Source organism: Pseudopodoces humilis, chromosome 14 (genome assembly GCF_049639895.1).
Source record: "Pseudopodoces humilis isolate 2021_Gansu_Grassland_sample_001 chromosome 14, ASM4963989v1, whole genome shotgun sequence".
NCBI classification, from domain to species: Eukaryota; Metazoa; Chordata; class Aves; order Passeriformes; family Paridae; genus Pseudopodoces; species Pseudopodoces humilis.
In genome coordinates this window covers 18158232-18173735 of record NC_142213.1, presented here as the reverse complement: position 1 = coordinate 18173735, position 15504 = coordinate 18158232, and the positions used below count along the sequence as shown (strand labels likewise).

The 15504-nt window shown below is 43.1% G+C and overlaps 1 protein-coding gene across 3 annotated transcripts in view; it reads right to left on the bottom strand.

The window, feature by feature from the left end:
* Positions 1-15504, bottom strand: part of CHST8 (carbohydrate sulfotransferase 8) — a 176155-nt gene that overhangs the window by 75566 nt on the left and 85085 nt on the right. The window lies entirely within an intron of this gene.

Genomic DNA, 15504 nt, shown 5'->3' with positions numbered 1-15504 from the left:
ATCCCTGGCAAGGAGCGAGCCTTTGTATCCCCAGGGCTTGGTCCTTGTAAGGGGTTATTCCCCCTCCCTCTAGACCCCACCTGGGAGGGCTGGGTCAGGTTTTCCTCTGGGCTGGAGCTGTCGGAGAGGCAGTGCCAGCGCTGCTGAGCTGGGCTGGGGGCTGGGGGAGTCTGCCAGGGGGGCTGGGACAGCCCCAGGAGGGGCTGCACATCTGTTCTGCATCTGCATCTGCCCTGCCTGCAGCACAGCTACAACGACCTGCTGGGGAGATCTTAATGCTGCTTATGACCTAGCAGGATGAACATCTCCAGCCTTGGAAGTTCAAAGGCTTTGCTATTCACCACAAGTCCAGGCCAGCCTCCTAGAGCCATAAATGAGCTTTAATTAGATGGCATAAAATTAGTACGTGAGAATTCTCTTAATTGGGATACCACAGTGGATCCCATTATCTCCTTTAAAGGAAAAGTAATTTATTCTGTAGAGCTTTGAATGTAGCACATTCACAAGTGGTAGGAAGAATTCACAGATAAGTCTAAAAAGGCAAAATAAAATATCAAATAAATTTATAAAACATTCACTGTGTTTAATTTTTTTTTTGTTTTGTATTTTTTACTCTTTTTGGGCTAACTTATTTGATAAAAGACAAGAGATGAGTGTTTCATGCCTAAACCACACCTGGTAAAACACCACTTTGCTTCTCAATACTGACCAAATGTTGCCATTAAGCAGAATATCTGATGTTGCTGTCATGCCCAAGAAGCAGCTCTCGCCAGTTCATGTCATTAAACAGAATTGCTTTCCTTGAGGAAAAGCCAATTAAGAGAGCTCAGGGTAACAGTGAGCAGTCTGCTGTGCTCCTGGTGCTACTGATCATGCAACCCAGCCCTTTGATGACTGCTCAAGCCCTGAATCAGACCAAAGACTTCTGTGAAGTTTGCTCAATTTTCCGTGTATGTGAGCACATGAGGATAAGGAAATAATGAATTTTTCATTTTGGATTTATAACTGTTTATTCAGACTTTGGGCTCATATTGTGCCTATCATGCAAGCTAAAGTATGAAGGAATAATGATCAAATATCTGTTATTAACATGAGATTAATGAAACAGATGTGTGGAAATCAGTGCCCTTTGGTTCATATGACAATTAACATGGCAGTGATTCACATTTTTATATGAATTTTGGCACAAGGATTGGAAAGCCTAAAGGTTTTGAGATCAGGGATGATTATTTGTACTGTATTTCTGAGTAACAGAAAGGACCAGTTGCACACAGCTTTATAACAACTTATTTACCTTCACCGTGGGAACTGCCAGATTTTTCTACCTCCAGAAATTCAAAAATTTCAAATGTGATTTGATAGGAGAATGGAAGAGTTGATTATGAGGGGAAAATTGACCTTTTGTTCTGAATTTAAAACACATTTCCATCTTCTGCACAATTCTCACGTTTTTTAGTACCAAAATCAACATTGTCTCTCCACAACAGAAAGGGCAAATGTGATTAAACACCCACTCACTTGGAACAAGTGGCATCTTGATTCATTTAATTTAGAACATCTAAAGCTGTCAGTGAGTTGCCATCTGCTGGGGGTACCTGCTGTAGTCTGCAGTGCCCTCACAGCCACTGGTCACATAAAAGAGATCAGGTTTCCCCTCCATGTGGGAAAGCATTTGTGCAAATTTCACCTGGATAAAAACTGGGCAACATAAATTGCCTCAGAAGGTGGAAATTAATCGCTCCCCAAATCAAATTTGTAATGCCTCTAAGTTAATTTATCAATGTAAAAAGAGTCATGGCATTCAAAACTGACTGTGTGTGCCCCAGTGAAGATCTTCTCATCATGTCAGTGTTCCTGAGATGTGGGTCCCAGCTGCCTTGTCATTGTTTCTCAAAATGTTTCTGACTTAAATTAATGCTAGAGGATGGAAATTTAATATTTTTTTTGTTTTGTTTGGCAAACATAGTCATTGAACCAGGGGGTGCAGCTTTGATAGGGCAGAAGAGACGTGGGCTGCTCCCTTCCCTCTCCTCTGGGGTGGCTGGTTTGAGTGGCAGGTGCTTTTTGGAAGGTGTTGAAATTTCCTTTCTCAGCTTTATGCAGATAAGTACAAAAGATCAGCTCCCATTTTTATCAGCCTGGCACCTTTCATGACCATTGGGAAAGCTTTTGAGATTTCTGTAGTCCAATATCTATTTTAATTTGCCTTCTACTTGAAATTAAAACCAGCCTTTCCTAAAGAATTCTGGATTGGTAAAATCACTGCCAGTAATACAACAATTAATTGAATGCTCTTTGAAATAAGCTGTGGGAGAAAGGTAAGAATACACTACTCTTAAATGGGAAATATAATGCCAGAGAGTGTGTTAAAATTAAAGTAAAACATAAAATATAGCCAACAAAATGATGTAATGCCAGTTAATGATTTCTGTTCCATCTATAGCTTGGCATCAAATGCTGCAGATGTACAAGAGCTGGCATAAAGCCCACAAAAGGCAGCAGAAGTCTTTCCTCTGGCTTCAGTTTGCTTTGCAGTAGAAGCTGATTCTTCTGGGGTATCAAGTATACAATCATTTATTCTTTAAAATACCCAGGAGTTTTTCATCTTGCAGTGTTACAAATCTTGTCAGCTGTAAGGTTTTTCTTTGTAAATATATCTAGTGCAGATTCAAGCATTTTTCAGATTAAATTTCAAAACTTGGCCTGTGCATGACCGTGTAGCATCTTGGGAAAGAAGGAAAATTATTTTAGAAACAGTAGAGAAAGTAGACGTGGGATGCTTTCAAAATCAGCTCAGCTTTTCAGAGTGTAGGGGAAAAGACTCGTATTTACGGCCCTTTAACCCCACTCCCCAGTTCCTTTGCAGAACTATATTTAAATCTGAAGGTGCCTTTAGATTTACCATACAGAAACTGGCACTGTCAGCATGGAAAACGCATTCCTGTTTGTTTTCACATTTGATATTTTTGTCAAGGGGCAGGAGCTCTGCTTGGGGTTTAATTCTTGCACTCCCCTGGGCTGTGCAGCTGTGGGCAGAGCAGATGTTGGCACTAGGGCACAGTTCAGAGGGATCTCCTGTTTACAGCATTAACAACTTTTGAACTGCTTTTCTACCTTCCAAAATCCTGCCCAAAGGCTCTGTTTGCATCTCCCCTGTGGCTCTCCAGAGCTTTCCCACACTGTGAGGTGTCTGTGGCCTCAGGGTGGCTGTCTGGAGTGTCCTGGGTGAGAGCCACAGGTGCTGCTGGCACTCAGGTGTCACACAGTGGGAAATCTTTACTTAGGTTAAAACTTTAGCTCTAATTGAGATACTTTATTGTTGGGAAATTCTCTAGTGTAAAGAAAAACTAGTAATGTAGGGAGAAGCTAGCTATCCAAAGGATTTGGAGAGAAACTTCTGCAGATTACATTTGAAGTGAAGGATTTAGTAGATTTGACTTTTCACAGCCCTGAGCCCACTCCTTGGTGGAAGGAAGAAGTGATTTGACTTTCCTGTGGTCCAGTTCCCCAGTAGAGAAGGAGTATCCTCAGATACAAGGTTAATCTGCCTTGTTGGCTGGGGCTGGACACTGTCATCTGCTCTGGGTCTGTGCACAAATGGACCCAGCCCTCAGCCCCTGGCTGTCTCTGCTCTCTTCTTCCTCTTGTGAGATGAAGAATGACACATCCTGAAAGGATCATTTTGGAAACCACATATGTTTGGGGTCTAAATCACTTTTGATTTGGTAAATAGAAGGTTTTGTTCCCACCCAGTGGCTGTGTGCTTTGTCACTCCTGGGACTGTGTTTTCTTTGGGGTGTTGATTCCACCTGAGGGCTGGCTTGCAGGAAAATCAGAGTGAGGCATGAAGAAACTCCATGGCCTGGAGTTTTCTATCTGAGCTACAGTTCTCTGCATTTTCTGTGGTTGTTCTCCCTGTGTGTATTTCTGGAGCTGTGGCCATGCAGGTGTTTGTTCTGCAGGGGGGCAGGGGGAACACAGGGAACATCACTTGGCTGCTGCTGTCACCCCTGGTAGCTGATTCTGTCCAGTTCACCTTCCCAGCACTCACCTACCTTGGTCTCTCCTACCTTAACAAAGCACAGTGTTTGCCAGACTGGTACAAAATCTCTCTCTTTCAGAGTGCTGTTTGTTTGCTTATAAAAGAAAAAGGAATTGTAATTTTGATAACAGGTTACAAAATAATTTCTTAAATAGAAATGTTTATTCTTATCCTATCAGTAGAAGTGTCTGGCTAAGAGATTTGGAATCAGTCAAATGATTTATATTATGGGTAAATTTTATCACTTCTAGAGCAGGGAAGAAAGTAATTTCCATTTCCTTTTTAGTGCACTGTGAGCCAATTTGCTTTGAGGTTGATCTATAGGTTAAATTGTGGGGAGTCATGCTGCAGACTGTTTTGATGGAGAAGCGTGTGTGGGGAGAGTTAAAATGCTTATCCAAATGTTTAAACTCTTTATTCTCTCCTACCCTCAGTGCTGCATCTGACACCTTCATATTTAATCAGTTCTCAGTGTCTCTCCTGCACAATTTTTATTGCCTATCGAGTCATCAGAAAGGGTTTAGACATCATCTGATTATGGCTCTCCTTCCCAACATCTTCACAAAACTGTGCCCAGATTGTAGAATCACAGAAAGGCCTAGGAAGGGACCTTAAACTGATCCATTCCCACCCCAGCCATGGCAGGGCCAGCTCCCAGTGTCCCAGGTGCTCCCAATGTCCAAGCTGGCCTTGGGCACTGCCAGGGATCCAGGGGCAGCCCCAGCTGCTCTGGGCACCCTGTGCCAGGGCCTGCCCACCCTGCCAGGGAACAATTCCTGCCCAAGATCCCATCCAGCCCTGCCCTCTGCCACTGGCAGCCATTCCCTGCCTCCTGGCCCTGCAGCCCTTGGCAATTGTCTCTCTCCAGCTTTGCTGCAGCTCCTTCAGGCCCTGCAAGGCCACCCTGAGCTCAGCCCAAAGCTTCTCCTGTCCAGGCTGAACCATCCCAGCTGTGGCAGCCTTTCCTCCCAGCAGAGCTGCTCCATCCCTCTGCTCATCCTGGAGCCTCCTCTGGGCTCTCTGCAGGCTGACAGATGTTCATGCAGATGTTGGTGTGACAGAGCTGCAGTCTGGACACTGGGCAGTGTTGACCTTTAACATCAAATCCAGCTATTCAGTGCTAAGGGTTAGCTTTGCTTTTTAATCATCTTCTTTAAAAAACAATGTTTTAATTTTTGAAAGTGGCCTGCATGCCAGGCCTCTCCTTTAGTGTCTGAATTTCCCCCCAGGAGCAGGGGGATGCAGGATTTCACTAAACAAACCTAACAGAGACATCCCCTATTTACAGGAACCTTCACTGCACCCTCTCTCCTGACCCCTGCCGTCTGAAATTGCTCCTTCCACAACAACTGCTTTTCAGGGACTTTTCATTTCACTTAGATGTGTTTGCTGACCATGTCAATTTTTTTGTTTGAAATGATCCAAATATGCTGTTTGCAAGGCAACTACTTTTCTTATAGGTCTTAAGTTCGAATGACAATATCAAGGTTATAAGGCTTAATAACTAATCCTCTTGGGGGAAAAAAACCCCACAAAATTAAAAACTTCATAGAATTCCACTTGTTTTTTTTTTCCTACCATTTAAAAGTAATTACACTGCAAACCTCTTTTTTTGGGAGAGGAAGAAAAAGAGTTGGATAGTGGAAAAATTAAAATATTAATCAAGGGCACAGAATTAATTACAAAAAAATTAATCAAAGTATATGCCAGATGAGAGCAGGATAAAATGACAATATACAGCTGAGGAAAACCAGCTGGTTTTAAAACAGGTTAAAAAATAAAATGATAAAGCTGTATGTACATTCTGCTTGTTTTATGTTTACGCAGCTGCACAAAGCTTTAATAGCAAACCCAAATTTTGTACACAACTGTCTTTATTATAGCTGCTGTAGCACTCCTGACTTTGCTGGATGCAACGTGGGTCTGTGTGGGGCAGATCCCAAAGAGGGACAAAAGTTTTTGCAGTGGGGAGATGTGGCAAACCTGCTCCTGCCTGTGGGGCAGGAGAGAACCTGAGCAGTGCCAAGACCTCTCACTGAATCCCTGGGAATAAAACAGCAATCTCTTGATTCTGGAATAGCCAAATTGCAGCCCCACTGCTGCATTTTCCTCCTCTGTGTGCTCCTGAGGGATGCAGTGTGTCAGCTGCCCTGAGCTCCCAGGGCATTTCCCTGGGAGGAAACTCAGTGTGCCCTGTTCAAATGCTTGCCTGGGTGCTGGGATAACAAAGACACCTCACCAACAAAGGAGGTTGAACCTTTTCATCAATTGCATGTAAAATTCAGAAATAAGAGAGAATAGCCATTTCAGAAATGGCTCTCTCACCATGTAGCTGCTTCTTTATAGTGCAGTCTGTGCTGAGATTATCTAACCTGTTTGCATTTCATTTGCTTATTTTGTCAGTATTTCAGGACTAAATCCAGGAACAGTTCTTTTATTTCAGCATACTAGCAAGCTCTCATACCACTGATAATAAATATTTAAAAAAAACAAATTTAGAAAAAGAATTATTAAAGCTATTGTCCTTTATTTGAACAAAGAAATAAACTCTTTTGAATGTCATAAGCACAGACTTGTAAGTGTTCCTCTAATGTTGATATCCTTCTTACCAACTCATCAAATGGACTTGTTCAGTCCTTGTGGTTTTGCTGCCATTTCATTTGTTACAAGGGAATCAATATTTCCAGTGTAATTTGGTAATATACAAATGAGTTTCGTGAAGGACATATTTTGTGAGGCAAACAATTATGGAAGCCAAAAATATTCTCTGTGCCTCTGTTCCAAAATCTTATACTGCTTATAATTCAGCACATGAACCTTTTAATACAGTGTCAACAAATTGCTTATGAGCCCCTTGAAAGCCAGTCCAGTTTAATAATATTAGATGACAAGAACTTTCATAAAAATTAACTTCAGTATCTTTCCTCATTAGAGAAGGCATGTCAGACATAAAGGATCCTGTAATTGCTCTGCAGGAATATTTTATATTTGTTTTTAATCAAGACATTAAAAAAATTAGTTCCTTTTGAAGGTTCACTGGTGGCAGTTATTGAATAGCTATTTAGGGCAGTTTTGTTATATTTCCTCCATTTAGTTGGGTAATTCACCAAACTGTGGAGACACTTCAGTGTGCTCAGGGATTTGCAATTGAAATAATCTGTTTTTATTTGGGACATTTCAGACTTACTGCAAGCTCTTTGATCATCTGGATTTTGTTAGTGATAGTTTTACTATGAATGCTCTCATGTCTGAAAGAAAAGGTCTAAAAAAAGACCTGCACAGTCACTAATTCATTCCTTTCCTCCAGGTGCACCAAAGTCCCCCATGGAGGAAACACCAATGTTCCTTTCTTTAAAAATGCTATGAATAATCAACTTACCAGAACAACTACATTTAAAGAATTCTCTCTATCAGTAAATAGTTTTTTTTTGTTTTTTTTTTTAATTTCACAGGAGACTGAAACAAATATAGATGCCTAGTTTTAGAAATTTGCATGCCTTTGGAAGTTTGAAATTTTGTCCTGGGAGATGAATTTTCCTTGGTGGCTCCTAGCTGCCTGAACTCTCTTTTAGCAACTCCTCTCTATCCTTCTCTTTTGACACACTTTTGCAGCTTGCTGTGTCCTGTCACTATCATACCAAAACATTATCTTGCCACCAAAACCCTTCTACTCAGGTAATATTTGTGTCAAATTTCCTTTTTCTCTGAATTCTCTTCTCTTGATGTTGTCAGGGAGGTTCCTGGCCAGGGATGCTCCAGGCTGAGGTGCCCTGGGAAGGACTGAAAGCTGCTGGGAGGGGGCAGTGGGGAGAAACAGGGTGGGAGAATGAGAATCTCAACCCCACCCCATAAAAAACCTGCTTTTTGTACCATCAGGCTTCATTCTCCAGAGAAGTGAAAATCCTTTGTTGTTTGGGATAAGTTTAAATACTCAGTTCTCTTAATGAAATATGCTTTTGGTTTTTTGTGGAGGGTTTTTTTTCTGTCTGTGGTTTTTGGTGGTGTTTTGTTGTGGTTTTTTTTTTTTTTTGTGGTTTTTGGTTTGTTTGTTCATTTTTTCTTTTCTGGTTTGTTTGTTTGAGGGTGTTTTATTTTCCTGGAAAATGTAAATGCTTCCTTCAGTCACAAATGCAGCCCAGCAGATCTTTTTCAGTCACTGCTGTCTCTGGTCTTTTGAGTGATTCACTGGTTCCTCTCCCCTTGAATTATTGACTTAGTACCTAATATACATCCCTTCAAATGCAAATTTCTAAATACACAATTTTAATCTGTATAATAATGAAAAGAAATCTTACATTTTTGGGGTCTACTCCATTTCATCTCTTTTATTTCTAATCACTCCTGGTCCAGCCTTTATAACATAATTTATAACATTCTTTTAATTTGAATTGAATACTTTTGCAGTTGACCCAAGAGAGATAAGTATCACCCAAGCAGGTATGAATTTTCACAATCCCATTCATATCTGTAATATTGACAGGGGTTGCCTTTCCAAAGTGATCCAGTTTCTAAAACAAAGTACCTGCTTTTTAAACTGATTTAAGAGAAATGAGTCAATAAGAAAGGAATTAAATTAATGGACCTTGCTCTTCTGTAGTAGAATTAACTCTTTCCTTTTTGGCCAAGTCCAAGGTGATGGGAAGTGAGGAGACACCTGCATTACACTTTGTGATTTTTAACTGACAGACAAGGGTTTCTAAGGATTTAATGGAATATATTAATGCATTAATGTGTTTTGTGCCACACTGAATTGTGCATCACACTTTTGAACGGATTTTTAAATGTAATCCATTAGAAGGGAAGTCAGGTTGTTGATAAATAGAAATGATGTAATGTGCTAAAAATGAAAACTACAGAGTAATATATAGAAAGCTGAGTACACATATCTACGTGAATTTATAGACTTTTTTTGTTTTTCCTTCAGGAACAGGACAGCAATCTCTACCATTATCTCAAAGGATAGGTGAAGAGAAGACTGGGCTTTTGTCTTTCCACATAAATGACTGTCATTAATACTATCCATGTAAAAATTCATCATCAGCAGCTCTCCAGGCAGGTACCAGAGGGAGCAGCTCATTCTTTTAAAGAACCACTCCTGCAGTTAGGGGACATATAAGACATTCTCTGGTTCCTTTTATACCATTTGCAAAACTTTTCTTTTTTCTTTTTTTTTTTTTTTTTGCTTATTTCCAGGTTATTTTTGAGGAAAATGAAGTGCCTGCAAAGGGTGCTGGATGATGTCTAACTCTTGGCTGCACTCCTGGGGGGGTTGTGAATTCTCCTGTGGTTGAGGCTGGCAGCCCTGTGCCAATGTGTGGTCACACACAAGGTGTCACCCAGGGCTGTGGGGCAGTGCAGGGGACACACACCCTCAGGGAGGTGTTCCCTGGGCACACCACAACAGTTCAAGCAGTGTCAAACACTCCCTCTCCTCCACCAAAAAACTAGAATTTGTCTCTTGAATTTGGTTCTGTTACAGTGTGCAAACCAAGATCCAAATAATGATGCAGCCCAAAGGACTTGGCTGCTTTTGTGGGAGCTGCTCAGCTCCAGTGATGACAGGGAAATGTAAGAGTGAGTAAATACCACAGACCCAATTGAAATGAAAATGGAGAACAATAGAATTATTCCTCAGATTTGAATATCTGTAGTGCTTTCAGAGCTGATTGTAAATGCTCATGCTGTCAGTGTGTTCACTGGGAAAAAAGGCAAGGAATGCAGGAAGGAAGACCAGGAGAAAGAGATTCAGTGGGATGTACATGTGCACCTCAGCAGTCCCACAGAGTTCCATGGAATTTGGAGAGCTCCATTATGAAGCTGAAATCAGGGAATGAGTAGATTGATCAAAGTAAGTGTGGAAGCCTGGGAGATGTGAATCGCTGCAGGAAAATTTGGGCTAGTTTCTTGAGTTCAGGCATATCGGACTCCACTGTGACTCCAAGGATGGAAAAATAATACCCAAAACCTAAATCTGAGATCAGGGTCCTGCAAGGCAGAAATTTTCCCAAAGTGCTGAGCCTTTAGGACATAACTGGAGCATTCAGACATGAGCATCTCGGAATATAGTTTGATTTTAAAGAACATAAATAAGGATTAAGGTACATAAATTTCCTATCTCTAAAATGGGATTCTCAAGTGGCTTTATGAAGCTAAGAATATGTATAGGAAATCTCTTTTATCATAAGCATATTTCCCTCCTGGCACATTTCCTGTATGATCTCTAGAAACAGTTCTATTTTTAGGTGTGTTATTTAAAATATCTTACTGATGGCACATTTAAGCATTGCTAAAAACCTCTCAAGTGCTTTAATAGGAATGATTTTAGAGCATTTGTCTGGCTTAGTTGCAGCTAGAAATAACTGAAATAAGAAGCCATTAGGAAGCTAGTCACACTTCCTTAAAATTGATACTAAGCTGTTCATAACACATTCTGAACAAAATAACATTTTTATTTGTTCATTATAGATTGTGCCTTAAGGAGAATGGATTTTATTGCAGTAAACTAAAATAGTTATGCACAAAATAAATACATGCTAAAACAAGGAGGCAGAAGAAGAATTTTAAAGACACTGTAGAGTGTGGAACACTGTTCAAGAAGTGAGACTGGCATGGTTGATGTCAGCGAGAAAATCGGAGTGGGAACCTGTAGGTACAAATGTCTCGGTGACGTGAGGGACTCCCAGAGAAATGGAAGCACTGGATTACAAGAAAATGAATATTTGACATGCATTTTGTAGCTCCCTTCTATAGCTGTGCTCAGTTGTCCCCTCCCTAGTGCTTGTTATCAGGAGGAGCGCAGGCACGGCTGCTCGCTGCTGACAAGCCCCGAACACAAGGTGCATGTCTGCGAAGGCTGCATACACAAAACAGGACGAGCAGCAGCTGTTTCTGATGTCTCAGTGTCACTGCAGCTACAATATGTCACCATTGTGCCCTGCAAGTGTTGTGATGATTTTGAAACTGAAACTCAGAAATATCAGAGCGCCTTGCTGAATTCTGTGGACAGACACTGCTGCCCCAACAGCTCCTCCAGCAATCTGAGTGTTCAGGTGCTCTTTTCTCCCTCTTGCCTGGTCAGCCTCCCTGTCTTCCAGTCCTGCCTCTGAGCAAGGAGGTGACTGCTGAGCCCAGCCCACACAGACCCCTCTCCTCATCCCTGTCTCATGAACCTTTAGTGACTCACCACTTCTGCAGGCTCGTAGGGTTACAACACACCGGCTTTAGAAAAGCACCTCAATAATTTCCTATTTCAGCCACAGCAGGAATTTAAGACTCTGCTGGCCAGCAGAACTCTGTGCACTGCAGAACCCTGCCGCCACTGGGGAGGGCTGTGCTGTTGGATGCTCCTCCTGAGGAGCTGCACACCTTGGTGCTGTATTAGGCATGGCAAAGTGACGACACAGACTCTCTAGCTTTAGCTGCAAAAAAAAGAGCACTTTTTATTCTTCCAGATCATCTTTTAGAGACAGTTCTGAGAAGGTCCAAAAAGGTAAAACTCTAATTGGTCATGAAATCAACACATCACCATCATTGGACAATTAGGAACAGCACCCCCGACCATTTCTTGTCAGGAAACAACAAGGGGACAAACAACACCTGCAAAAATTGTTTTCCTTCTCTAAGGACTGTTTGAATTCCTCCTCACAATTTCTCAGGCCAGAGTGAGAAAGTTGTGCACTTGACTTTCCCACAGGTTCAAGTTAGTGCCTGAAAATCTCTTGTTTGACCACTGTCAGTTCCCACACCACACTTTAATGTCAGTGACTGATCCTGAAGGTGAACACGGTACAGACCACTTACAGAGCAAAGAAGTTTTGTTGTTAGCTCATCCTCCCAAGTGGTAAAACACACTGCATGAAGTAGTGCTGGCTCTGCATGAGAATCCTAATTACTGCCCTGTTCCTTGCCAGGTCATGGAGTGACAAGATGCAAAGCCCCAGACTGTGCTGTTTCTTGCTTGTTTCCTCAGACTCTGAAGGACTCTTACATTTAGATAACATTACAGGTGTGCACCAAAATTGAGGAAGCACTTCAAAGTCTATAATGTGGACAGTTGTATTTTATTTGAGGCAATTTCAAAGTGGTAGGGTTTTCCTTGATTTCCTTTCCCAGGCTCAGAGTTTCCCTTTCCTTTGATAAAACATTTACCAAGTATTGCGTTTCCTTTCAAATGCAGCATCTGTTTAGACCTAGAGCAGGTGGTGACAGCCACTCATGCCATGCTCACAGCACTTGTACCATGTGGGACGTGGTGCAGGGACCCTCCTGCTGTTTCTGTGCTCCAAGAAATGAGGAACCTGTGGGTAAATTACAGCTTGTGGTGCGTGATCACGGACATTGTAAAGGGCTGCACCGCAGTTGTCTTAGCAACAACCACAGCCCACAAGGTAAAGAGCAGCTTCTTAACTCACAGGCAGATAAAGAGACATTGATGCTTTGTATCCACATGGAAAGATGCCTGCACATCGTAATAAGTGTTCTTCTCCCTGTTAGAATTAATTTATAGGGAAAGCTGGTGATAAATATACATTTTCTCTGTTGCATGACATCCTCTGCATTATGGGACACTGTAACCAAGAGGACACGTGCACAGTAAACCTGCAAAGAGCAAAGTGCCCTTATGCTACCTGTCTGAACAGAAATGTAGTGTGTACACACCAAAAAGCTCTTGCCAGAACCCTGCTGAACTGCCCCAGAGAGGGCTTGTCAGGACTGGCCTCATTCAGGATGGCTGCTCCAAAGGGAAGCCCCCCTAAGTGTTTCTGCCTTTTGGGTCAGAGCTGTGAGCTTTTAGAATCCATTCCCTGTGAGTGAGACCCACTGAAATGAAATAATTGGTATAGGCACCGAAAGTGGAATTATTCCATTGCTTTCCTAATGCATGTTTTAAAATGCACTGATTGTGTAGGGCTGACAGAATGATTTGGGTTTGGAGCCGTGTCGCTGTGCCTGCTTTGTGACACAGCAATGTCTGTTTGCTGTGCTTTTATCCTGTGCTGAAAGGACAGTGATTACTCTATCATGACGGGATAATTTTCAAAGATTTTACTGGGGATTATTAGTTTTACTGCTCTAATAAACATATAATTAAACAATGCCTCTGTATTATTGGATCCCAGTCTGCTTTGTACACAATGGATTTACAGCATGTCAGTAAATATTGGAACTGTGGTGCAGTAATTAAAATTTACATAAACCTTCTCTGGGAGGAGAATGGGAGATTTTTACTGAAGTGGTTGGAAAGTACCTGCTTTGTTCAAGTATAGCAATATATAAAAGGTATAATTTTATTCAAGATTTCAGCCTTAAATATAGCATAGTCTGCACTTTGAGGGGATGGAAGTTCTTCTCCAAGTCAAGGCAGCGCTCCCTGACATAAGGCAAGGCAAATGAACATCTAATCTTCAACCTAAGAGATAACCTTGAAGCAGGAGAACATATTTGGGAGCTCTCTTCCTCTACCTGGCTGTTACTGCTTTACTCATTTTGACATGCCCTGTATTGCCAAATGCTTTCCACCAAAGGGCTGGAGCTGAGATGTCCAAACCTGACATTTGATGAAAAACACAGCATCCTTCATTGGAAGTGGTGGGCTTTTTTCATGGGGAATGAAAAGATCCAAAAAGATATTAAATTGTCAGTCAAGGAGATAGGAGTTTAGAAACCATACTTTATGAAGGAGAGCAGACCTCAAGCTGCTCAGGGAACCAGTGAGTTAAATCCCCAGGGAAAATGCTGTGGCAGGTGCTGGTTCCATCAGTGCTGGCCACTTTTTAAACATCACCTCCTAAAGGCACTGGAGCAGCAATTCCCAAATATCAGAGGTCAAACAGGTGAGGCAGAAGGGTGGCTTGGCTGATCAGGAATCTCCTCTTGGAAATTTAGTGAAAGAGGAAGGTATACCCCCAGTGGAAGCAGGTTCAGGTGCCATGGGAAGAATACAGAGATGCTGCTCACCACCACGGGGAGAAAATCTTTGCAGCCAAAGCTCAGTTGGACTTGAAGCTGCTAGAAATGTGGGGGACAAACAAAAAGAGTTTTTTCAAATATATTAATGGCAAAAGGAAGTGTAGAAATAACATTGTTGTGTTCCAGGATGAGGATGGTCACCTCACAAACAGGGACAGGGGGAAGGCAGAAGGGTTTATTGTGTTCTTTGTCTCTGTCATCAGTTCCCTGAGCTGGAGGACCATGACTGTGACAGTGATCAACTCCAGCTGACCCCAAAACTGTGTGAGATCTGCTGCCCCAGCTGGATCCCTGCAAATCTATGAGGCCTGATGGGATCCATCCAAGAATCCTCAAAAAGCTGTTGATGTCATTGCAAAACTTTTTTTGATGATTTTTGAGCAGTCCTGGGAATCTGGCGAGGTCCCAGCTGACTGGAAGGTGGTGAAGGTTGTCCCAGTTTTCAAGAGGGGCAAGGACCCTGGACTGACATAGGCTTGTCAGTGTCACTTCAGTGCCTGGTAAAATCATGGAAATCTTTATTCTGGGAGGTGTTGAGGATCTGCCAGGACCACACAGCCATCGGTCACAGCCAGCACGGCTTCAGGAGGGGAAAGTGCTGCTTGTCAAACCTCATCTCCTGCAGCAGGGTAACCCTGGCTGACCAAGGGGAGCCAGCTGATGGAATCTTTGTGGGCTTCAGCAAAGATTTGATACCATCTCTCCCAGGATCCTTCTGGACAAAATGCCCAGCATTCAGCTGGATAAACACATGGTGGGCTGGGTGAGCAGCTGCCTCACGGGTCGGGCACAGGGGGTGACAGTGCCTGGGGTGACACCAGCCTGGGGCCTGGCAGCACTGGGCTCTGCAGGGCTCCATCCTCAGCCCTGTGCTTTCAACACCTTCATTAATGACTGGGACCCGGGGCTCCGGGGAGCACGGAGGAAGTTTGCTGCTGACACTGAATTAGGAGGAGCTGGTGGCTCCTCTGAGGGCAGAGAGGCCCTGCAGAGAGACCCAGACAAAGGAGAGAGATGGGCAATCCCCAGCGTGTGAAGCTGAGCAGGGCAGTGCTGGATTCTGCACCTGGCACTGGGCAATGAGAGGCTGGAGAGCAGCTGCAGGAAGGGGCCTGGGGGTCCTGCTCAGTGGAGCTGGATCTGAGCCAGCAGGGCCCTGGCAGCCAGGAGGGACATCCCTGTCCTGGGGCATCAGGCCCAGCACTGCCAGCCGGGCCAGGGAGGGATTGTTCCGCTCTGCTCTGGGCTGGGGGCAGTTTTGGGCACCACAGCATTAAAAAGACATGAAACCATTGCACAGTGCCCAGAGGAGGCCACGAGGATGGGGAAGGGTCTGGAAGGGAAGCCCTCAATGAGGAGCAGCTGAGGACACTTGGTGTGTTCAGCCTGGAGGAGACTGAGGTCAGACCTCACTGGGGTCTTCAACATCCTCACAAAGGGGCAGCTCTGACCTCTTCACTCTCCTGACCAGGGACAGGACCTCAGGAAATGTC